Genomic DNA, 24,577 nt, shown 5'->3' with positions numbered 1-24,577 from the left:
AACCAAAACTACACACATATGCGACACCTATACTGTAGAAGATCTAACCCTTCCTCACCCATATCTCATATCGAAGGTCTCTGACATTGAGAGGTACTATCCAATGAAAATGAACTTTGAGAATATACAGAGGTTCTTTGCTGTCATGCAGAAATAACAGGATCCGACCAGTTTCTTAGATGTGGAAGGAGTTTACCGCTTACGTAAAATAACAGGGGATGCGTATGCTGATGGACAGTTGCCCAATTGCAGCTAAACAGTTTCAGAAACAGGAGGAAAGTGCTGATGACTATAGGCTAATTGCATTTCAAATGAACTTTGAGAATATACAGAGTTTCTTTGCCGTCATGCAGAAATAATAGGATCTGACCGGTTTCTTAGATGTGGAAGGAGTTTACCGCTTTAGTAATATAACAGGGGATGCACACGTTGCTGGACAGTTGCCCATATGCAGCTTAACAGTTTCAGAAACGGGAGAAAAGTGCTGATGACTATAGGCTAATTGCATTTCAAACTGTGGAAGATGTAAATCTAAATGTCGAAAAGTGTATGTCTAACAGAAACTACACTGCACCTTCAATTGTTTTATGCATTATATTAAATATGATATACTTCCCAGCATGTAGTTAGCAGTGGCCTGCGGAGAAAGTGTTTAGATACAGGCTGTTATCCGTATGAGTACTGTAAAAGTAGTAGGATGTGGCAATTTGCAGGGGTTTTAAAGGATTACCTTTCTTGCTGTTATATTGGTCTCACTTACCCAGTGACATGTGGTTTGAGGCTTCTTTATATCTAATCAAATGGTGGTGTTATTTCACCACGAATATCATAAGCACTCGGAGAAGTACATTGAATAAGGTATTTAATCCAGAGAGAGGAGACAAAACCCAAGGAATTCCGTGTGTGGATGTTCTAATAACCCTCAGGTCAACTGTACGTGTACCAGGCAAGTGGTGACAAATATTGTGCACATGTTTCCAGAATGAAATATCCATACAGTTAATTAAACAGTGCAACAATACCTCACAATTAGAGTGATATATAGGTAAAGTATTTCCAGAAGGCGATTTTCACTTTGTAGCTGAGTGTGTGCTGATGTGAAACTTCCTGGCAGATTAAAACTGTGTGCCGGACCGAGACTCGAACTCGGGACCAATGCCTTTCGCGGGCAAGTGCTCTTCCTACTGAGCTACCCCAGCACGACTCACGGCACGTCCTCACAGCTCTACTTCTGCCAGTACCACATCTCCTACCTTCCAAACTTTTCAGAAGTTCTCCTGAGAACTTTGCAGATCTGGCGTTCCTGGAGGAAAGGATGTTGCGGAGACATGACTTTGCCACAGCCTGGGGGATGTTTCCAGAATGAGATTTTCACTCTGTAGCGCAGTGTGCGCATATGTGATACTTCCTGGAAGATTAAAACTGTGTGCCGGACCGAGACTCGAGCTCGAGGCCTTGCCATGAGAGCTTCTGTGAAGATTGGGAGGTAAGAGACGAGGTACCGGCAGAATTAAGCTGTGAGGACAGGACGTGAGTTATGCTTGGGTAGTTCGGATGGTAGAGCACTTGCCCGCGAAAGGCAAAGGTCTCTTTGCGGTGTCTCGGCTTTTATCTGTGCGTCTTTGTCAATCGGGACCATATTACATACAATTCTTAAAGTCGGCATACAACGCAATAATTAAGTACCGTCTTGACGTATCTTTGGTTAGAAAACAATCAACAATAGTTGTCACAAATCTGGATTACACTGAACATGTGAACTAAGAAAATGTTTCTGATAAATGCAGTTAAATACTCCACTTTTGAGTGAAATATCAGAAGGAGATACTTGAATCTGAGAATTACACAGATGTTTTGTGGACCATTTTAAATAGACCAAACGCCGCTTTGGAAAAAAATGGGATAATATGTTAAAAAATGTATCTTTGTCAGAGATGGCAATACTTCAGCTTGAAAATAAACAAAACGTACAGCGAAGATAATCGTGGACTATAAAGTTGATCTCTGGGACATAAACATGCGTTAACGGCTAGATACGAATGTACAGGATTTCATACATGATTGTGATGAAAAAATGTTTCGTCCATCGCGCTATCGATGAAACGATGAGGCGATGGCATTATGACAGCAAGACGATTACCTGTTTGCTGCTTGGAGATAAAGTGGGGAGAGGTAGCAGATTAGAGGGACAAGTAGCAAGAGATGCATATGAAAATATATTCGAGGTGATTATGGCCGCAGACTGCGAAAGCGGTATGGTAATTGGAGCTAGACGCATTAGACGTTTCATTTCAGAAATCGTCGGGGAATTCAGTACTCCGAGATCCACGGTTCCAATTGTGGGACGAGAATACCAAGTTTCAGGCATTGCCTCTCACTACGGACAACGCAGTGGCGAAAGCCTTCTTACGTTAGCGATCGAGAGCAGTGACGTTTGCGTAAAGTTTGAAGTGCTAACAGACAAACAACACTGAGTGAAATAACCGCAGAAATCACTGTGAGACGCATAGCGAACGTATCTTTCAGGACAGTGCGATGAAATCTGGCGTGACGGGGCTACGGCAGCAGACGACCGATAGGAGTGTCTTTGCTAACAGCAGGACGTTGCCTGCAGGGCTTCTCCCGGGCTCGTGACAATATCAGTTGGACCCTAGACAACTGGAAAACCGTGGTCTGGTCAGATCAGACCGAATTTCAGTTGGTAAGAGCTGATCATAGTGTTCGAAGGTGGCGCAGACGCAACGATGCCATGGACCGAAGCACAGTTGAAGCTGGTAGTCACTCCATAACGGTGTGACTGTGTTTACGTGAAAGGGACTGTGTTCTTTGGTCCAAAGTAACCAGTCTTTGACTGTTAATGGTCATGGTCGGCTACTTGGAGATCATATGCCGCCGATCATGGACTTCATGTTCCTAAAAAAGGACGGAATATTTGTGGTTAAAAATGCGTCATGTCATCTGGCCACAATTGTTCACCATCAGTTCGAAGAATGTTCTCGACAGTTCGAGCGAATGATGTGGCCAGCCACATCTCCCAACACGAATCCTGTCGACCATTTACTGGATATAATCGAGAGGTGAGAGGTCTTCTTGCATAGTATCCTGCACCAGCAACACCTTCACAATTATTGGCAGCTATAGATGCAGCCTGGCCCAATATTTCTTGGGGCTCCCAACGACTTGTTGACTTCATGCCACGTATACTTGCTGAACCATACGGGGCAAAAGAGGTCCGACAACATATTATGCGGGGATGCCCTGACTTTTGTCACCTCAGTGTATGTGCCAGTTATTTATTTATGACAAAATGTTTCATTTGTACTTTGTGTTTGTCATTAATTTCTTAGCATAAATATAAATACCAGTGTCTCCATCAACTACGTGGGAAACGATTTAAAGACGTGTGGAAGTCCGCCACAATGAAGAAAGCGCTTTACCCTAGATGGATGTGCAGTTCTGAGGATTCCGCAGAGTACCATATGTGCAGGCACAGATTACCATTTGCAGGCTACACTTTGACACAGCGACGACCAAGAATTCAACAGGCAAGCACAGCCCCCACACACCGCCTGGCACGCATGCTGCCTGGTTGCATACGTCCCCCACCACTACACAACACATTAATAGCGTGGGCATTGGGATTAGGGGGAAAGTTGTCGTATCACACTTACAACTTTATGTTGTCACACTGCATATTTCTCAACGACATAGATCACAAACAAATATAATGTTCAGCATCATTTAATTATTTTTGGCACGCTGAAGACGTAGTATAATTTTTATCTGGTATGAACGGGTGTGCTTAAAGGCAGACAGACCTTATGACAGATTATATGAATACGTGGTGCCTATTCTTTCGGACGTCTCAGGGAGCGGACATGGAGGAAATTGACACGGACTGTGGATAGTTGGCGCTCGAAGGGTGTGTAGGATGGCCGAGATGTGTGCTGAGATAGTCTGTGTAGTTGCACTAACGCAGTGTTGCGCAGGGCGCAGTGGTTACCGCCCCTGCAGGGTAAGCAGGAGATTCCGAGTTCGAATCCGGGTACAGCACGCATTTTCACTTGTAGCCGCTAATTCTGCATAATCTTCCAATGCAGATGACAGCAGTGATCCCCTCCTTTCTTCTTCCTTTCTTCTCCTCTCCACCTTCAGTTTACATACGATATCACAGAATTTTGCACTGAGGTTGCAATGTAACGGTGACTGATTTAGTTTCATACTTCAAGGTTCTTTTCACGCACTTACGTTGATAGGAATACCGTATCACTTTGGTCATCCTCTTTATGCAGACGTGAAAGCTCTTCCAGAGGCACACAACGAAGACCTTGAGGACAGTTATTACACAAAAGAATCTGTCTTTTAAATGGAAATTACATTCAAGATTAATCTTCTACATTTGCACATGGAAAGGGTCACTTTCAACTAAAACGGCAAGCGGTCTCAAAAGGAGTTAACATTTTCAGCGTCCTCGGAAAAATGAGGAAACGATGCTTGTAATTAGTTCAAGGCCCCAATGAGTTCTTCAAAACTCCCGTTTTGTTTGATCCCAGTGAGCTTAGGGGAATGGGCAGGTTTTTTGGTTGGGGCTTTTCCCTTCCGCAACGCAATTTTCTTTTTGAGTGCATCTATGTCAAAACAGAAACAAATTGTTTTCCAGCTTGCATTGTCTTAGTGTGGTCAGTGTGCAGTCAATTCCACTGAAAACGTAAGGTCTGCAATCCATTCCGGATGTTTAATTTTCGTTTCTGTCTTCCTTTTTTTTTACAGAAATTCAACACTGGAGCATTTTAAATGCAAATGTCGTTCCGGAAAAGCTTCTTCATTTAGCTAACGTAATTTGTAGCAATATAGAAAGTCTCCATACTTTTCGTTCACTTCCACTAAAACTGTTGCAACTGACAATGTAATAACTCGTGCGACTTCAAAAAATTTACTGTTCGTACCACCAAGTTGAGCAAGTGCTCCATGCCTGCAAGCTTACGACAATATGTCTCATGATGTATATAACAATGAGTCCTGTCATACGACAGACTTCTGGTGACAGATCGGTACACTGCCTCTTTTCATGGAAAAGGACACTGATAAAGTCCAGTTAAGCGGAGCCTTTACCCAGATGCGTGCTACACATTGTGTATGCATGCAGTTTTGCAGATAATCGTAAAACAGAACAATGAATAATAACTACGTTTACCAGTAGGATATTAACATCTTCCTAACACTATTCGTGACCTCTTGTTATTCTTCAATACATTATGCAATTTTGTAGTCTCTACGTATTAGGATGTCTGAGTTGCCTGGGCGCATATTTCTCCTTATACAAACAAAGAGACCATGTGCCCTTGCCTAATTTGATGTCCGTTATGTAAACATACTACCCATGTAGTATTTATTTAGAACTCACTTAATGGGCTAAAAATAACGCTGTATATACTATAATTAAAGCCTAAGATGACCGACAAGTCAATTTTACCCCGTTGCCCTAGCCTAATTTTCATGACAACAATTTCATACCCTAAAATATTGTTGGCCGGCCGGTGTGGCCGAGCGGTTCTAGGCGCTTCAGTCGGGAACCGCGCGACTGCTACGGTCGCAGGTTCAAATCCTGCTTCGGGCAGGGATGTGTGTGATGTCCTTAGGTTAGTTAGGTTTAAGTAGTTCTAGGTTCTAGGGTACTGATGACCTCAGATGTTAAGTCCCATAGTGCTCAGAGGCATTTGAACAATTTTTTTAAAATATTGTTGTCCCCATTGTCATTCATGCAATGTGCTCCTATTCGTCCGTCACCCACACACCACCCGCCTTATCCTACCCACCATCATAGGACGGAACTTGGGATTAGCGCTCTGCAGATCGCTCAAGCGACAGCAGAAAATTCTAATAATATTTGCAAATTTCTAGCCAGTAGCCTTGCCACAGTGATAACACTGACTCCCGTCAGATGGCTAGCCATCTGGGTCTGTCGAGAGCTGTTGGCAGGTGTGGTGCTCTCAGACCTTGTGAGGCCAGTTGGGCGTTACATGACTGAGATGTAGCGGCTCCGGTCACAGAAACAGACAACGGTCGAGTTCGTGGAGTGAGGACCACATGCCCCTCGATGTCTGCATCCTGTTACGCCTATTAGCTACGGATGACACAGCGCCCGGTCGGTACCATTGGGTGTTTCGAGGCCTGTTTAGACAGAGTGTAGTTTCATTTGAAAATTTCCTACAGAGTATTTCAGCCAATCGTAATTACGGTTTCATGTATTCGTTTCCTCGCCATTTCCAGCAGCATATCACCCCAAAGGGTATTTCATACAACGTATGACGCTATTCATTGCTTCAGTGCCTCGTTTTCCGCAGTTTCGATTAAAGTATGTCCCCCATTCGTATTTTCAGCCAAGTGTGATGGCATTCACTGTTTTTGGGGCTTCTTCACTGAATTTATCTAACTTGTCAGGAACATGCACATATTTACGGGACCAAGCTGGAAGTAGAAAAGAACCCACCTGAGACAGAGGGAACACCCACACACACATACACATGTACACTGACAGCTCTATTTTTTTACGGATTGCCCCAGAAGTGAATACAATGGCTTCAATCAACTTCTTCCATGCAAGGAATTCACGAGGTGCCCAGCTGGGATACGCTGTGGCCCACTCCCAGGCCGCGGGGCTATTTGGCTGAGAAGAACAAAGCTCTACAATAGCGCTCACAGCTCTAAGGATACTCCCATGAAAGAAGAAAATAAATATATAAATCAGTTAATAAGAACGTGGGGTAGCTCAAACAGATACTAAATCGCATAAAAAAGTACAAATACGCCTCAGCATACACTAGCTCTAGCGCCGCGGAATTTGAATTCGCGCCAGACGTCATGGACGTCGAAGACCCATAGAGGTCGCTGCGCCGTTAAGTTGTGGCGGCGCTCGCCTCCTGGTCCGCTTTTACTGTGGGGGCGCCACCAGAATGCAACTCGAAAATACAGCTACACAACTCCTTGTAAAAATAGGGGACCGTACCTTCGAGCAGTGCTTCATTCAGTAACTGTCAGAAGGCAGGTGACCTGTCCAAATGTATTTTTAGTGTTTATGGTTGTATGCCATTTTGATAAGTGTCTTCTTATTCTTTAACTGTTTTATTGCTAATGCTACTACTTCTTGGGCTAAGGGGAGAGTAACTGTGCAATTTGTGTAGATGTTATCCATTTGTTTTCGTAAGTCTGTCTGATGTTGCCGATGATTCACCTTTTCTTCATCATAGAGAAGCATGTTCAGCAGTTACTCTGCTGAACATGTCTAGCCTGGTGTAGCCATAGTACCTACAGAAATACGACAAAAAAGGCGGTATATTTACTGACAGAAGGGGCCTTGCAGAGAAACCCCATCATTAGGCTGAACAACACTGGCATACAGAGGAAAGGAACAATAACAATTGACATTCAACGAGCACATAAGACTTACAACTGAAAAAGCGAGAAGACTAATGCACAAACGCGCCACGTCAAACTCAACTCATTACGGATTACCATTGCAGGCACTTGAGATGTATCATAAAGCCCTCTTTGAATCTTTAATATGTTTCGCAGCAAGTACATAGGCATATCGACTGTCACTCACGACCAAAAAAGCAATTGTGAGCCGTGGACATAGAAGTGTATTGCTCAGGATGTCAAGTGGATTTGGCACCTTGTCCATGGAGGTCCTATGATTTTTCTTGTAAATACCTCATTGACATAACCATTGGACACAGAGAAGCAGCATACTGGATCAGAAAAGGTAGCCTGGATGATGGATATATCAGGAGACCATATTACAGATAAATGCCAATTAAGGCTTTTGAAGGTTGAGACATGGAAAAAAGAATGTGAAACATTTGAAAAGCGCCATCGGGTTTTCTCCTTCTTCCCAAACATCCAGGAACGGTTGAGGCTCAGACACGATGACCCAAGTCGTGGTATAGTACGTTTGATGATGGGGCATGCCCACTTTTACCCTACACGCCTGCACCGCTTTGGCCTTAGCGAAAGTTATTTGTTTAAATGTTTGCAACACGGGTCCCACAAACACATAACACTAAAATGTCGCTCACTCACACTCCTAAGGCCGACGTCAAAAATCTAAGACATATGGCAAGCCAATTAGAGCCCCAGGAAACTGGAGCATACTTAAGGGCATCACTTATGAAATACCAAGAGTGCTACCCAAGACATAAAAGCAGCAACGACCTTTTTCAGTATCGCGACCCGAAACAAACCCTTCACCACATCATGCATGGGACCACATTGATTCAAACACTGATATGGAAACACGTGCACTTAGACACAGATGATGATATGAACCCTCCGGTACTACCAGATATAAATACAGCATAGTAGAACGCACGACTGCAACGATAGTACAAGTAATACATACATGGAATTTAGAAATAAGTTACTAATAGAAATAAAACAACCAATTTTCTGGTTGTACAAGTAAAAAAAGTAATTATTTGGCTCTTTCGGTCATTATTTTCAAACAAGTAGTTTATGTAATTTGTGAAACGTACATGATGCATACTGTAAAACGAATGAATTTCATAACATTGTGCATAAACGTACATATGCAGTACAATGAGAATTAAATACACAGTCACAGGTGCACAACGTAGACAAGAAGTGCCTTTCGGGGAGACAAGACTCGAAGTCACCTCCAGAGGCTTCTCTAGATTATATGAGGCGGATAAGTGGAGGAAGTAGTTGTATTAGGAACAGTGTTGTCATACCGTATACACAAATGACATTGCGTTAATATCACAACATGCATACTTGTAGTAGTCGCTATAGTAGAATAGAATATGCTAATTCAGGTGAGACAGTCTCGAAGTGTTTGCTGAAGCTCTTCCACTTGAAATAGTTAGGTAAAGGGAGCTCTTTTGCTACCTTTCGTTTCGTTTATTATTTTGTACTTAAGAATATAGTATAATTAGTTTATCCTTCCTTTCCCAAATTGTGTTTTAATTATTAACTTAATTATTTTTTTGAAAAACAAGAAAAGTACTAACATTCTGAAAACTGTTTAGTATTGAGGAGCAAACGACTCACTACAGTTACTTAGTTGGTGAGTCACTCTGTAAGGTTAATAAGTAAATGAATAATTAAATGACTGACGTCCCGATCATTAGCAATGCATGCTGGTCCGATTCTATGCTTTTCACTGTTGAGCTTCCCTTGTTTGTAGCAACTTGCTACTTCTATCACGTAATCAGCAGTAGAGTACAACCAATGTGCGTCATCTTGCTGGATATACAACTTAGTAATAGTTTCCCGTTTTCCGACCCAGCAGTAACTTCACAGCACAGAAATTCTGACCATCTCTCTTTACCCTGTGTGGACAAATCATAACTTACCTCTTGTAACATTTCTGTAACTCCGCTTTTTCTATTTTTGCAAGTACTCTCTTGTTTTCTGCAATTAGCAACAATCGCTGCGCTTTTACCCAGAAAACTTCTTTAGTATATCCCAGTTCACGTAATATACACGGACTATGTTACACAGCTAATGTACCAGCTTCCCTGCAACCAGAAAGTTGATTGAAAAGTATATCCTTGCTCCATCAGTCTTCACTTCCACGGTAGGTAGCTTTAAATAGAAAGGAAGGTGTGCATGGCTAGATTCCATGACCAACCTTAATTGTTTTTGCACTTTCTGCAGTCTCTCCATATACTGATCTCGTGACATGAAGCTCACTCCCAGTTGCTGTCACAAACCTGTTACATGGCTTTTCGCACTTTCGACAGTTCTCTGCATAGATCCCAAACACTGTTTTCGAGGACTGGAACCACTTCGTTATTACTGTTCCTTATCAAGATTCTACACCTCAGCTTGCAACATGTTTACGTTCTGGTTCACTGTTCTTCCACAGTTAGCTGGCGTACTGAGCGAATATTGTTTAAGGCATCTGTCTCTAAATCTGCAGTCTGCATTGTGTGACACTTATTTGCTGCATTGTTTCCTTTTGACACTGTTTCACCAATTCCACCATATTTTTTCTCCTCCTGATGACTCCATAGTTAGCTATGACAAACACAGTTTTCAGATGTTAGCCTCCTTCATCGATCAAACGTCTCCTCCTTGTGTGTGCTATTATCCCCAGAATTATAGATCGATACAAGAGGGTCGTTGTGCATCACGGAGAGTTTTTGCTATTGAAATTTCGGGACTGCACTTTTCAGGAGGAGTCGGGCAACATATTACTTCCCCGCACATATATCTCGCGTATTGATCATGAGGAGAAAATTAGAGAAATTACAGCCAATACAAAGACTTGTGGACAATGATTTTCTCCACGCACTATTTACAAGTGAAACCGGGTGGAGGGGTCACATAGTGGTACCAAAGGCACCCTCCACCACACACTATTAGGTGGCTCACGGAGTAATATGCAGCTGCAGAGAACCTACCTCATTCCACCTCTTCGTTTCTCATAAGTCCCAAGTATCTTTATGCATTCTCCCGTATCTTACCAGAAACTGTCGAATGCTTCCTCTAGCCTTCTCACCTCGTTCCATATTTCAAATGCTTTAAATAACATTTGTCTCACCCAGCGGTGACAGCTGATTACTACATGCTCTTGCTTCACGAAAAGCTCTCACCCTTCCAAATGCTGTTTCCACAATTCTTCAACATTGACGATTACCACTAGTATGGGTGAGGACCTCACATTCACCATCTCGTCTCCTGGTGCACCCTACCTGAGGACAGGATCCCCATTACTCTTTCCTCTCCCTAAAAATCTCCTGTTGCCCCGAAGCATTTTACCTCACTTACACTAAAAATTATGCCACACTTATTATACCTAATAAACACAAAAGCATAAACATTCTCTTATCTCATAGGCCATATCACATACGGACTTACCCTTACTGTTGTGTCTCTAACCTCTAGTTTTCTCCCCTACATCTCCTTTTCGTTCCAACACCACACATCCAGACTCAAGGAAACGGTTTCGGACCTTTCATATGCGCAACTGTCACCCTCGTCGGCAATGCGACATTGACGTTCAGCAGTGACCACAACCTGATATTACCCTTCATGTTTAAAAAAAAAGAAAAAATTCGTCGTTCTCCCCTTGGAAGTGTGGGAAGTCGACAACATTACCCATAGGCCAACTCAATACCGAGGCATTCTTGCTGTAAGGCTCACCTCTTCATCTTGATTTTATAGCGCCTTAGAACTAGCTCTGTGCATCCTGTCACATATTTCCATTTCCATTTCCCTTTAACAGATTTTCTTGGGTTATCATTCTTGGTTTTAAAATGATAAATTTAGTCAGCGCGAGAGCGTTACGGAGATGCTGAACAAGCTCCAGTGGCGGACACTTCAAGAAAGGCGTTACGCAATACGGAGAGGTTTATTATCGAAATTACGAGAGAGCACATATTACTACCGCCCACATATATCTCGCGTAATGATCACAACGAAAAGATCCGAGAAATTAGAGCAAATACGGAGACTTACAAGCAGTCGTTCTTCCCACGCACAATTCGTGAATGGAACAGGGAAGGGGGGATCAGATAGTGGTACAATAAGTACCCTCCCCCACACACCGTAAGGTGGCTCGCGGAGTATAGATGTAGATGTATACGTAGAAATGGTGATAGCATATTACAACTATGTACTACCTCTTCCTGTGGCTACCCTGTATTCGTGTGCAACTTCGAGGTCTACTCTGACACTACAAACCTTAAATAGTTGGTATTGTACGTGTCCAAATACAATCTTTACGTCTTCTCTATAGTCCTTTGGATCCTTTTTGTTCTTCCATTGGCTTGATTATGTAAAGGACTAGTTCTCAATCTCTTCACATGTAACTGCCGACACAATTTTTTAGACAAATCTGATATAATGTTGGTTGTTTGTTATGTCACTATCGTCTGAAGTACCCCAAACTTCAGTATCCAGTTGTTGACTAGGGCTTGAGTCAGTTTTCTTGCCTGTTGGTTGGTCATCGAGAACATTTCCACACACCTCTAAAATAGTTTATAATCGTGAGTGCATATTTCTTCAGTGCAGGTGTTTTGTTGAAAAAATCTAAAGCTGCAACTGAAATGGTGCCAATGCTCATCAGCAATGGTGCTCTACTTATGCACAAATTCGCTACCTGTGCGCATTGTATGTAGTTCCATACATTTTGGTTCTCATCCGCCTCCATGTTCCTCCACGTTTACCTCTTTGCTACTCACTTGTTGGTAGACCTAATCCCCTATCACCAACTAGCCTGAGATCACGGATCTCCTGTAATACTTTCTCTCTCAGCTTTACTACTACCACCACTCACAGATCCAACTTAGTTGCTCTGCACGGTAATCATCGTGCACACGAAGCTGCATATGTTTACGAAACTATTTATCGAGAAACAAACGAATTAAAGAAATGAGCTGCCAGTGAGGAATGATCTAAATAAACTGGGAAAGTTCAAAATTTGTGCCAGAAGAGGACTGGTGTCTGCCTCTCCTGCTTACTAGGTCATAGTGATCATTGAAACTGGATAGACTGCCCTAGCGCACGTTCTGTTAGACCAAAATTCTCAACTTATCCATACTCTATTGATGTAGTGCCCCTTGTCAATTATCCTAATTAATCACAGCATTACCGAGCGAGGTGGTGCAGTGGTTAGACACTGGACTCGCATTCGGGAGGACGACGGTTCAATCCCGCGTCCGGCCAACCTGATTTAGGTTTTCCGTGATTTTGCTAAATTGCTCCAGGCAAATGCCGGGATGGATCCTTTGAAAGGGCACGGCCGACTTCCTTCCCCATCCTTCTCTAATCCGATGAGACCGATGACCTCGATGTCTGGTCTCCTTCCCCAAAGCAACCCAACTCAACTCACAGCATTTTTCCGATTCCTATATGAACTCTAGCTTGTTGTGCAACTGCACTGAAGAGGCCATTGACATTCCTCATCACAGCCATTTCTGATCCTGCAGCCACTATGAATCAATACTCAAAGGAACTAGAGACATTAGCTGTAAGTGGGCATTGTTTTAAATAGATAGGGTAAGTTGGAAATTTTTGCTGGACCGGAATTTGAACCCAGAACTCCTTCTTACTAGGCAGATGCACTGGAAACTACGTCATCTGAACGCAGTAGTCATTAGACCTGCACAGACTAGCGTAGCATGCCCTCTGTCAGACCAAAACCATCAACTTATTCACGCACTACAGATGTATAGCATGTAGAGCCCCTGGCCCATTATCTTTATACTCAAAGTATTCTGCCTATTTTCATAAGAGTTTGAGCTTGATTTGCATCTGCACTGAATGGATCATTAGCCAGTCTCTCCTAAATATAATATGTAGTGTCTGTTACTTCTTTTGTTTTTTATTTACATCTCATGTGCCAGAGGACCAAACTGAGAAGCAAATATCCATGGTTATGGAGCGTGTCAGTACATGACATTACACCATAGAAGTAGTAAAAAATAAAAATAAAATGTTTATGAACCAAAAAATCAAGCAGGTTGGATTTCTGCTGAGTATTAACTCAGCGAAATCTGCGTATTCTTGCGAATTAGCTGATATTATTAACAAGAAACAAAAGTAAAGAATATATATATCGAGAGACCAATGTCAAAATAACCAGACTAGTGAACAGGGATCAACAAGAGTTTCTCGAACTTACACCACTTATTGCCCAAACTGCCAGTTTCTCAGCCAAAAATGTCTTTTGAGAATGGGAAGTGTTACCCCAAAATATAAGACCATACAACATAAGTGAATGAAAGTATGTAAAGCAGACTAACTTTCCTGTCGAACTATCACTTACTTCAGATACTATTTGAATAGTAAAAAATGACAGCATTAAGTTTTTGAACAATTTCCTGAATGTCGGCTTTCCACGACAGTTTACTATTTATCCGAACACCTAGAAATTTTAACTGTTAAGTTTCACTAATCATATACCAATTCTGCGAAATTAAAACGTTGCGTTTTGTTGAATTGTGTGTTAGAAACTGTAAAAACTGAGTTTTACTGTGATTTAGCATTAGTTCGTTTTCTACAAACCGTGGAAGTACATCATGAACTGCACTGTTTCAAATGTGATTTACTGTTAGTTTGTTTTCTACAAACAGTCAACACACATCATGAACTGCCCTATTTGAAATGAAGCTCATGTTGCACACAACATCCTTTACTACTCAGACCCCACATCACAGCAATTCTCAACACTGTGACTAACTACATTTTGCTGTCTGGTGTTGAAATAAGAGATGAACCTAATGTGAGCTACTCCCCGTATTCTGTAACGGTCCAACTTCTGGATCAATATTTTGTGATCTACACAATCAAATGCCTTTCAAAACCTTTTTTTCAACCCATTCAATGCCTCACAGAGAAAATAGAATACAGTATTTTCTTTTACTAAAAGACTATTAAAGCCATACTGCACATTTGATGGCAAATTATGTGACATAAAATTATCAATTATTCTTACATACACAACCTTTTCAATAACTTAAGCAAGCACTTATGGGATATATATACCTCTAAAATTGTCTATGTTATCCCTTCCTTCCTTTTTATAAAGTTGCTTTACTACTAAGTACTTTAATCGTTCAGGAAACCGACCATTCCTAAAGGAAAAATTACAAATATGGCTAAGTACAGGGCTAACAAGTGTAGCACAGCACCCTAACATTCAGCTAGGCACTCAATCATGTCCATGAGAGTCCTTAGCTTTCAGTAATTTAATTATTGACTCAATATCCCCCTAGTATGTATCACAGAGGATTATTTAAGACATCAATCTCGGAAAGGCGTTAGCCAAGAGAGTTATATGATTCTAGAAGAAATTAATTTTTTATTTAATTCACCAACAATGCTCAGAAAATGATTGTTAAATACTGTGCATATATCTGAGTTATCAATAAAAGAAATATTTTTGCTTCGAACTGATTTTATATCGTCGATCTTGTGCTGCTGATGAGATACATCCTTCACAACTGGTTTTAACTTTATCCTGAGAATTAGCTGTTCAATTTCCATACCGCATACTTTTTGCCTTCCTAATAACATTCTGAGCACCTAACATTACTGTTTGTAATGGGCTACTATAGCTTGATTGTACTACTTCTAATATTCTGATACAATTCTCACTTCGTTCTACATGATATCCTTATCCCACTAATCATACACCAGGCTGCCTTTTAATAGTAGTACCCCGTTTGGAACATTCCAATGGAAAGCAACTCTCAAAGAGCAGGAGAAATGTTTTAAGGAAAGCATTATATTTGTCATTTCTGTTGTCGGCACTATAACCATCATGCCACTCCTGTCCCTTGAAGAGGTTTAAAAAGCTCTTCATTGGCGTTGGATGAGCTTTCCTTAATAGTTTGTAATTATATGTGACATTTGTTTGAGTACAAAAGCATTATAGGGTTAAAAATTGTCCATCACGGTCTGAAAGACCATTCACCCTTTTACTAACAGAATGCTCATCTAGTAAAAAATAAAAATGTTGTCTATAATTGTGCTACTGTTCTCCTGCAACCTAGTTGCAAAAAACACAGTCTGCATCAGATCATATGAGTTTACCATATCTACCAACATCCTTTTTCTTGCACAATCCCACACAAAATTAATACTGAAGTCTCTACATGTAACTAATTTCTGGTACTTCCATAAAGTGAATCAAGAACCCTCTCTAGCTTTGGCAGAAATGCTGTGAAATCAGAGTTAAGAGACGTATAAACAACAAAAGTTAGAAGTTTAATTTCTTTAAATTCTACTGCTTCTGCACATGTTCAAATATCTACTCAGCGCAGAGCCATGATACGTCTATGGGCTCAAACGAAATACTTCTTTTTGTACATTGCCACTACCCCACTCCGAATGGAACTCCTTGAAATACAGCCAGCTAATCTGTATCCTGGTAAAGGAAGCCTCTGAACTGTCGAATTGTTTAAGCGGTGCTCCAATATATCAACAACTTCAGAGTCAACATCTAGAACCAGTTCACTAACTTTACCAGTATCTTTTATATTTTGATGAAATATGCTGATTCCTTCTCTGTTTCGAAACATGACGCCCTCTGGAGGTGATTTCTTAGTTACAGGGACTTCCTTAAAGCAGGTATACCTATCATCTGACTTCAATCTAAAACAGGTGCCGCTATAACACCAACTACTACAGCAATTTTTTCATGAGTGATCCCACCACGACCCACTACACTGTCACCTATCAGCTTTGCCAGACTCCTCTTTCCCGACCTATTAGGTGCACATGTCTAAAAGAACAGACACCACGTGTATGAAAGTATTTACACTTGTCATCCATCTACTGGGTCATCTGTCATCCCTTAAACTCATTATCTCTTATCTGCAATACCTTTATTTTCCTACTCAGTTCATGTCCGTTCATGTGTTTCCTTCCATGATTTTGCATGGCCTAAAAATCCGTTGTACTGCCCATCGTGTTAATCTTGTAGATGGACCCTTCAGCTACAGCAACCATTTCAATACTGTGTGACCCATTATCACTCAGGACTTCATTCCATAGAGATAGAACTTGAAGTATTCCATAGAAAAGGCACAACATTTCATGTTATTGCTTATTATTCGTTATTGTTTCTCATTCACTTCATTATGTGTTACATTGGCATTAGGCGTTTAATTGTATGTTTTAATTATCTTGATTACAATATTGTGGCTATCTCTTTCAGTTTGTCGTGGCTAAGGAAACCAGGAATTTCTGCTAGGTAGCATAAATGAACCTGAGGATACTGAGTTCCCTGCATACTCAAAACGACTGTAATGATACACAATGGATATCGCTACATGGACCTGTCAATTGTCCGAACAAGCAAAAGATAGGTGGGGAGTGGAGCGGGAATGTTCTTGTTTTGGGTTTTTATCCATCAGTTGACTTTACTACTGCATTCCATTATTATTATTACTTTGGATTAACTTAAGAGGAGATGACGGGAGATCATTATTATCTAAAGAGTACTACAGCAAATCGGATAAGAAAATTGTATTTAGTTCTTACATCACAGAAGTGTTCTAATCTTGCATAAAACTTCCGGTAATAACATTTATTTACGTTAAAACTTATGATAACAGCATTTATTTACATCAATATTTCTGATGATAACATTTAATTATATTACTACAAATTTTATTTCCCAGTGGAATGATTATGTGGTCTCCTATAATTACTGTAAGAACGTTACACTATTAGGAAATGGAGGAGTGTTTACAAAGATATGCCACACGGTGCTGGTTTCACTCAACAGTCAATAGGCACTCATAACATTCTTTAGATTAACCACTATGATCTACATATTACTATCAATTGGCGGGCTAGATAAATAAGACCAGCAGAATGTAGTTCCGTTTGGTAATTTTCTCCCTGCGTATCACTGAAGAGGCCTCCGTGGCGGCAAGAATTCACTTAAATTCCCTTCATAAGGAGCTGATGGCTGTTAAATTTTAGATATTGCCACCTAATAAGAAGACGACTACAAAAACAGACATTCGGTCAATCTCGTAATTCTTCATCAGATCCCACTAAAGAAAACCACTGGATTTACGTGATGTACTCTTTGCCTTCTTATATTCTTTACCATGATATGCAATAAAATGTAGCTGAATAAAAAAATTAAGGACATCTACCTACGTGTGGCAAAGAGTGCCTGCTGCACAGTACAGACTTGCGATTGTTGGTATTTTGGTGAACAGTAGAATCGTCGTCTTAGGTATGTGATTACTAGAGGGTATTAAACTGTGGTTCAATCCTGACTGTTTGTAGTCATCAATTTCGTTAGGTAACTATAATGCTGGCTAATCCAAGGTAGAAAATATGTGAAAAGTAAGCCTGTTTCGTTGGTCCCATACTTTTAAATTACTCTTTAATTCCATGCTGATCTCTGCGTCTGTTGCCGCAGTTCCATGGCTGGTTGCATTTATTTTTTACATGCCCCATTTGTCCACAGTGTTGACTTTGGAAATATCGAAGAGAGTGCATACAGCTGTTCGACTTCATTTGCTCACTACTGTTAGACTGGCAATGGAACATAGGGAACCTGATGTGCTGACTGGATTGTAAGTCAGACAGCCCCTATCACCTGTAACGTTTGAAAAATCCACCAGCTCCCTATTTTTAATGAAATTCTCATTACGAAAAGCACAAGAGTCAAGCTTCATTTCCGTGACAGGCACTTTGACAACAACAGTTATTGCTTTAATCCCCATACCATAGGCCATAGGTTCAGATGTTGTGTTAAAAAGGCAAAGTCAGTACTCTGACATCAGCTGTAGGTGGCTGATGGATTTTGTTTGGGAGGACAATCGGGTTTAGGGGGTGGTTCAGACTTCAAGGCACACATCACCATTTGGCATGATACCACGCCTTGTTTTTAGCGCACCAGACTGATTCTAGTGGCCTTACCGGCTGTCACGTTGGAGGAACTCGATCGTCTGCAGGCAGCTGGGATCGTCGAAACTCTCACATCTAGTGCATGGGCCACAGCGCTAGTGATCATGTGGGAGCCGAATGCATCTCTTTGCTTTCGTGGGGATCAATCAAAGGCAGAAACCTATCCTAACTCCTGCCAAGAAGATCTCTTCACCAAACTAGCTGGGACAGGGAGGATATTTTTCCAAGATAAAACTTGCTGATGCACACCTCCAGCTACCCTTAGATGAGGCATCATAGAACAATCTCGCCCCTAACACGCCATTTCGGTTTGCATAAGTACAAATGACCCCCTTTTGGCTTTTCCTCAGTTTCTGCAATTTTCCCGCGATTTCTTGGACAGCTGATACAGCATATTCTATATTGTGTCAATTACTGGGATGACCTTATTGTCACAGAAAGCTCCCGCCAGGAGCATTTGGGAAACCTCCGCACCCTGTTCACGAACCCACAGGATACGGACCTGCGTCACCGTTTAGGAAAGTGCGGATCTTTTCACCCAGGAGTGGACTATTCGCGGTGTTATCTCTGAAGAGGGTCTCGGGCCTACTAATCTGAATGTTGCTCCCATTATTTCTTTGCCTCAATCGACGAGCCTAACTGAATTGCAAACGTTTCAGGCCTAACTCAATTTTTATGCTAAATTGTTATCCCAGATAGCCCATGTTGCCCAACCTCTCAGTAAGTCGCATGTAAAGTGGGTCCCATATACCTGGACCCCCACTGGTTACCAGACTTTTGTCAAATTGGAAACCATGCTGACAGCTGCACTGTGCCTCTTTCCCTTTTCTCCCACTCGCCCATTGGTTGTGGCCAACAGTATTGGAGCTGTCTTGGCACACAGAAATTAGGATGGCTCTGAACAGCCTATAGCTTATGCATCCAAGGCTCTGACCCCCTCACAGTACATCTATTCCCAGGCCGAAAAGGAGGCCTTGGCAATAGTGCTGACAGTCAATTATTTTCATGTCGACCTTTTTGGGTTGCAGTTCTTACTAATTTTTATAACAAGCTATTGGTGTTGTTATTTGGACAGCTTGTCAAGCTCCGAGAATGAACAATGCTACAACTCCAGTACTGGGTGTTGTACCTCAGATAATACAGTGATTCTATGTGGTACATGCCAGCTCCCCAGCCATCTAATGCTGTCAGATTGTCTCGTCTACCACCTGGCCCAGGCCCTGCTTTCGACTAACAGCAGGTCATCTGTGTCCACATCGATGCTGAACGACAGCATATGTTGGGCGATTTTCCCCTTAAGGTCACGTGTGTGGCCACTGCAACACGCTGGAACCGCGCCATGCTACAGATCCTTCTCTGTGTAATCAATGGCTGGCCGTATTATCTCACTGAGCTCCTCGCTTCGAAATAGCTTTCTGACTGACACTCAGTTGTAGATGAGGTCATCGTTTTAGATGCTGACACAGATGCACATCGAGTGATTATTTCGGCCGAATTGCACTTTCAGTTATTGGGTCTGTACCTCTGGTGTCACTGAGGCATGTCCCAAATGAACATTATGGCATGCAGTCATGTGTAGTGCCCTGAAATCAACGTTGCCGTCAAAAAGATAGTCCATCGCTGTGCAGCATGTACGTTGCACTAGGCATCGCCCCCTCAGTCATTTTCCCCTTGGCATACTTCTTCATCTCCCTTGGGACTGCATCCATCTCGATGTTGCAGCTCCTTTCTTGGGTGCTACGTGGTGGCTTATTCAAAGTGCCCCTATGTCACATGCATGGCATCCTCCACGGACGAAGCTACCCTTCCCACCCTAGCTCAGGTATTGGCCACCATACGGTTGCCTCAAACATTGGTCTCTGACAACGGCCCACAATTCATGGCCTATGCCTTCTAGAATTTCTGTGCCCCCAATGGCATCAAACACATCCGTAGCATTCCATTTCGTCCTTGCTCCAATGGTGAAGCGGAATATCTGGTCCTAAGTTTTAAGCAGCATGTGAAGAACGGTCCACTCAATTAACACCAGTAAAACCCGTCCCAGACTATTCCTATAAGCCGCAAATTATGTTAATAATATGCTTCTGTTCGGCTGCACTCTTCGCACTGTCTTCGCAGGCATGACCTTCGTGAGCCTGTCTGCCCAAACTCCAGAGCCGTGACCCACCATGAAAATGAGAATACTGTTAAGACATATATTTAATTAAATTTTCTTGGAGGTAGAATGTCACATGCCCGATTCCGATATGATTGTTGAGCACTTCCTGCCATCTCTGGGTCACGGTGTCGATGAGTGTGGCAAAGTTCCACTTTTCGTAAATGACGACTTCCAGATAACGAGCCTCGTGACGCCTAGGAACCGGCGAGCCATCGATCCTCGTTAGTTGTCCTTTAATAGCAGATACCTTTATTTATTAGGGAGAGTCGTCAGTTTGGATTTTCGGCACTATTCTGATAACACATTCATTGCCCATTTTGCTCTAGGCTCTACATCCCCGCGGCCTCGGCCTCCAACCAGCAGGAGGAGGTGGTCTCCGTAGGGTATCACCTCTAGGACATCGTCGCCTCATTGTAGACTATCCAATAATTGCTCCATATTGATATCCCAAATCAATTACCCCTAGGACACAGCTTGTGTGGACACCACATCATCATCTTTTTGCTAGTGCGCCCGTTGGGTGACGATAATGAGATACTTTTCCCTCACAACAGCTCCTCAGATAAGCACACAGCTACTCTGAACGCTCTTTCTCCTGAAAACAGGACAGGAGTGAAGGCCACCACAGTGGTCAAAGACTCCACTGATGTCCACCATGATGCTGGTATTTACTATCGCAGAGCTAAGCCACAGACCTCAGCCGCCAGGGCAATAGCGTCAGACAGTGATTGCCCCAGCTGAAAGCCTGATTGCCTGTCACTCATTGTGTCTGCTGCAAGTCTGTCAGCCACCTGTCCCTCAAGACGCAGCTCCCCCTGCACTACGCACCCTTTGCTTTCGCCTTGTGTTAGGAGGACTTTATTGTCGTCCGAGACGAGGGAGCAATCAGTCGCAGCTGGCGCCGCGCATCTCAGTCAGTCCCTCCAAGGGGTTCGCACACTTTGATGGGTTCGTGCTTGGCTACCACAGGGCCCCAGCCTCTGCAGCCTGCATGCCTATTCCCTTGCTGTTCTCTCTCCCCTCCCTTGGAAAACATCTCTGGTCTTGTTTTAGAAATGCATTCTGCATTTTCGGTAGTCAATATCAGAATGCTCTCCTATGTTCTTCGATCCTCTTTTCTTTCTTCAGTCACCTTCTCCTATCTTTGCTCTGCTTCAGCAATTGAGGTTCCTCTTCCTCTTCTTCCTCCCTATGGACACCTGAAGACCAGCCCACATGTCTGACGTGTAACATGTGACAGGGTAACGCATAATTGCCAGCCCAAGGTCGACAGGTGGGCTTTGCAAATACTCCCTGGTACAGGCCAGGCCCACGGAGGGCTGATTGCCTGAGCTGTTAGCTTTCCAAATTGCCAATTGGTCCTCCGTCAGGTGTTTGGAAGGTGTGGCCTGAGGTGTGAAGAAGCACCGAAGCCAATTGCCCCCAGCTGGAAGGAGCACACCATCAGAGTCGCTGGCATTCACAGGGGATTTTCTCAAAATGAGCCAATCATCTTCAGAGTCAACGACTATGAAATGAAAACGGAAAGAGGCTAGTGGTTGAAAGGCCCTTGAGCTGTCTCGTGGTCCCTCATAGTTTCGTGTACTGAAGATGGTCAGCCCTTCACTACAGTAAATCCTTTTATTATTCAGAGAGGTGTTGATGCAACTGCTGCCCCTGTGAAATCCTGCTCTTCTTCATGCAATGGCACTTTGCTTTAGGAGATTACCTCCGATTCTCAAGCACAGAAACTGCTTGCGCCTTTGCACTTCCATGACTACGCTGTTCTTGTCGAGGCCTATAGAATGCTAAATTCTTCCCTTGGTGTTATTTATTCTAGGTTCCTCGATGGTCTGACCCATAGCAGTCCATTCGGTGACGAAAAAAGTAGATGTCTATTTAGTGCCCACACTGCACACTCTTCCTCACTTGTGATAGAGTCCTTCTTCCATCGAAGATCGAAGCAGGTTATGTAGTTATCACAGTCTGACCGTATATTCCGAACCTGATGCGCTACTACCTGTGTCATTGTTACAATCACACGTGAGAGTCCTGTCGACAGCCAGCCAAATGTGTAACCTGTGGCAGGGATGCACCCGAGATCCCCTGTGCGCCTCCTTCTCCCTGCTGCATCAGCTCCAATGGCGATCATGCTGCCTCGTCCCACGAATGTCGGGTGTGTCTCGATGAGTGGGCTGTCCAGGAGATCTGGGTGAAAGAAAAAGTGTCTTACCTGGACGCTCGCAAGGTAAGGGCTTGTTGGAGGCCCTGCATTCTACGATCTGGTACCTACAGTACCGTTCTTTCCACATCTCGGTCCACAAAGGTCATGGCCACGCAGACATGCATCCTCAAATTTAGCATCGCGGTTCTAAAATCCCCCAGCATTGTGGTAGCGTCCCTGTCCCCTCCCCAGATTTGCAACACGATACCAGACATTCGGCTCACGTGGTGGAGTCATCAGCTACACAACCGGCAGGCCAGAAAGGACAGAAAGAACAGTCCTATGAAGAATTGCTATGTCCCTCCCGCCAACCAACATCTGAGTCTTCCTCCGCCAGCCGGAAAGCCTCCAAGAAATCAAACAAGGGCAAACGGTCTTCTCCTTAACTTACTCGATCTTCTTCGACGGTGTCGCCACATGGTACCCTTTCCAGGCCGACCACCGTGTCGCCAGTGCGCACCACCAACCGATTTTCTGCCCTGGACTTCGCAGGCTGGCAGAAAGAGAATGCTGATGCTTCTGTAGACCTCTTCGAGCAGGATCCCTCTGCATCTGTGCCCTGTAGCAGTGATTCATTGAAGGCATTCACTCGTCATCTGCTAAAGTGAACACCCTTAATTTTTTCCTCGTTGTGACTATCCTCCTATGGAACATTTGCAGTCTTTGATCCAACAAAGTGGATTTATGGCTGCTCTTAGAATCGCCGCATTCACTTTTTCCCTTATGACTACTTTGAGCTCTCGCATTTCTTCCCAGTCCATTTTGACTTTCTCCCCAAGGACGGCACTCCATCTCATAGTGGAGTCATACTGATTACACGGGTTGACATCCATAGTCAACCCATCTCCCTGACTTCCCACCTCAAAGCTGTTGCAATTCGCCTTTTCCTTCGTAACTTGACGTTTTCCCTTTGTACTGTTTACATCCCTCCGTCATATAATGCCACCAGCGTAGACCGCCTCCAGCTTATAGTGCAGCTATCTCACCCCTTTGTGCTGCTCGGTGACTTTAATGTGCACCATACGCTTTGGGGTCTTCCAGAACCAGTCCAAGATGTGCCGTCTTGCCTGACCTTCTCGATGAACATAACGTCTGCTGAGTTAACACAGGAGCACCCACGATCCTTTCTGACTCCACACACACCCATTCCCATTTGGACCTATCCTTCTGCACTGCCTAGCTTGCCATCGCCTCCAGTGCACCAGTCCCTCTGACACATACTCGAGCGATTATTTTCTGTGTGCTATCCGTTTGCTGACTCCCACCCCACCTATGTGCAAAGCCAAATGGCAGCTTACTAAGACCGACTGCAAGCTATACTCTTCCCAGGCGACCTTCGACGAACAACGTATCCCCAGTTGAGATAACCAGGTAGAATATCTCACAGACGTTATCCTTACCGCCGCAGAACGTTCCATTTCTCGCACTTAATCTTTACCACACTGTGTCCGGGTCCCTTGGCGGACCAAGGCTTGCCACGACGCTATTCGCGCCAGAGACATGCTGTCCGCGTGTTTAATCGTCATCCTGTGATGGTAAACAGCATTTATTGTACAGCGTTTATTGTACACATTTGCCTGCACACTGTGGTCGTGTTCTTCGGGATAGCCAAAAAGCTAGCTGGATTCCATTCACTAGTTCTTGTAACAGTTCCACTCCCTCTTTCGTCATGTGGCTTTCTGGGACCAAGATCCATTCCCCAGTTTCCGGCCTGACAGTAGCAGATGATGCCATCGTGGACCCTGTTGCTGTCTCCAATATTCTGGGTCGACATTTTGCGGAGATTTCGGGCTCCTTCTACTATCACCGTGCCT

The sequence above is a fragment of the Schistocerca piceifrons genome, chromosome 6, assembly GCF_021461385.2.
Source record: "Schistocerca piceifrons isolate TAMUIC-IGC-003096 chromosome 6, iqSchPice1.1, whole genome shotgun sequence".
Taxonomy (NCBI): domain Eukaryota; kingdom Metazoa; phylum Arthropoda; class Insecta; order Orthoptera; family Acrididae; genus Schistocerca; species Schistocerca piceifrons.
The sequence above is the reverse complement of the archived record's forward strand: the minus strand, read 5'-3'. Positions refer to the sequence as shown.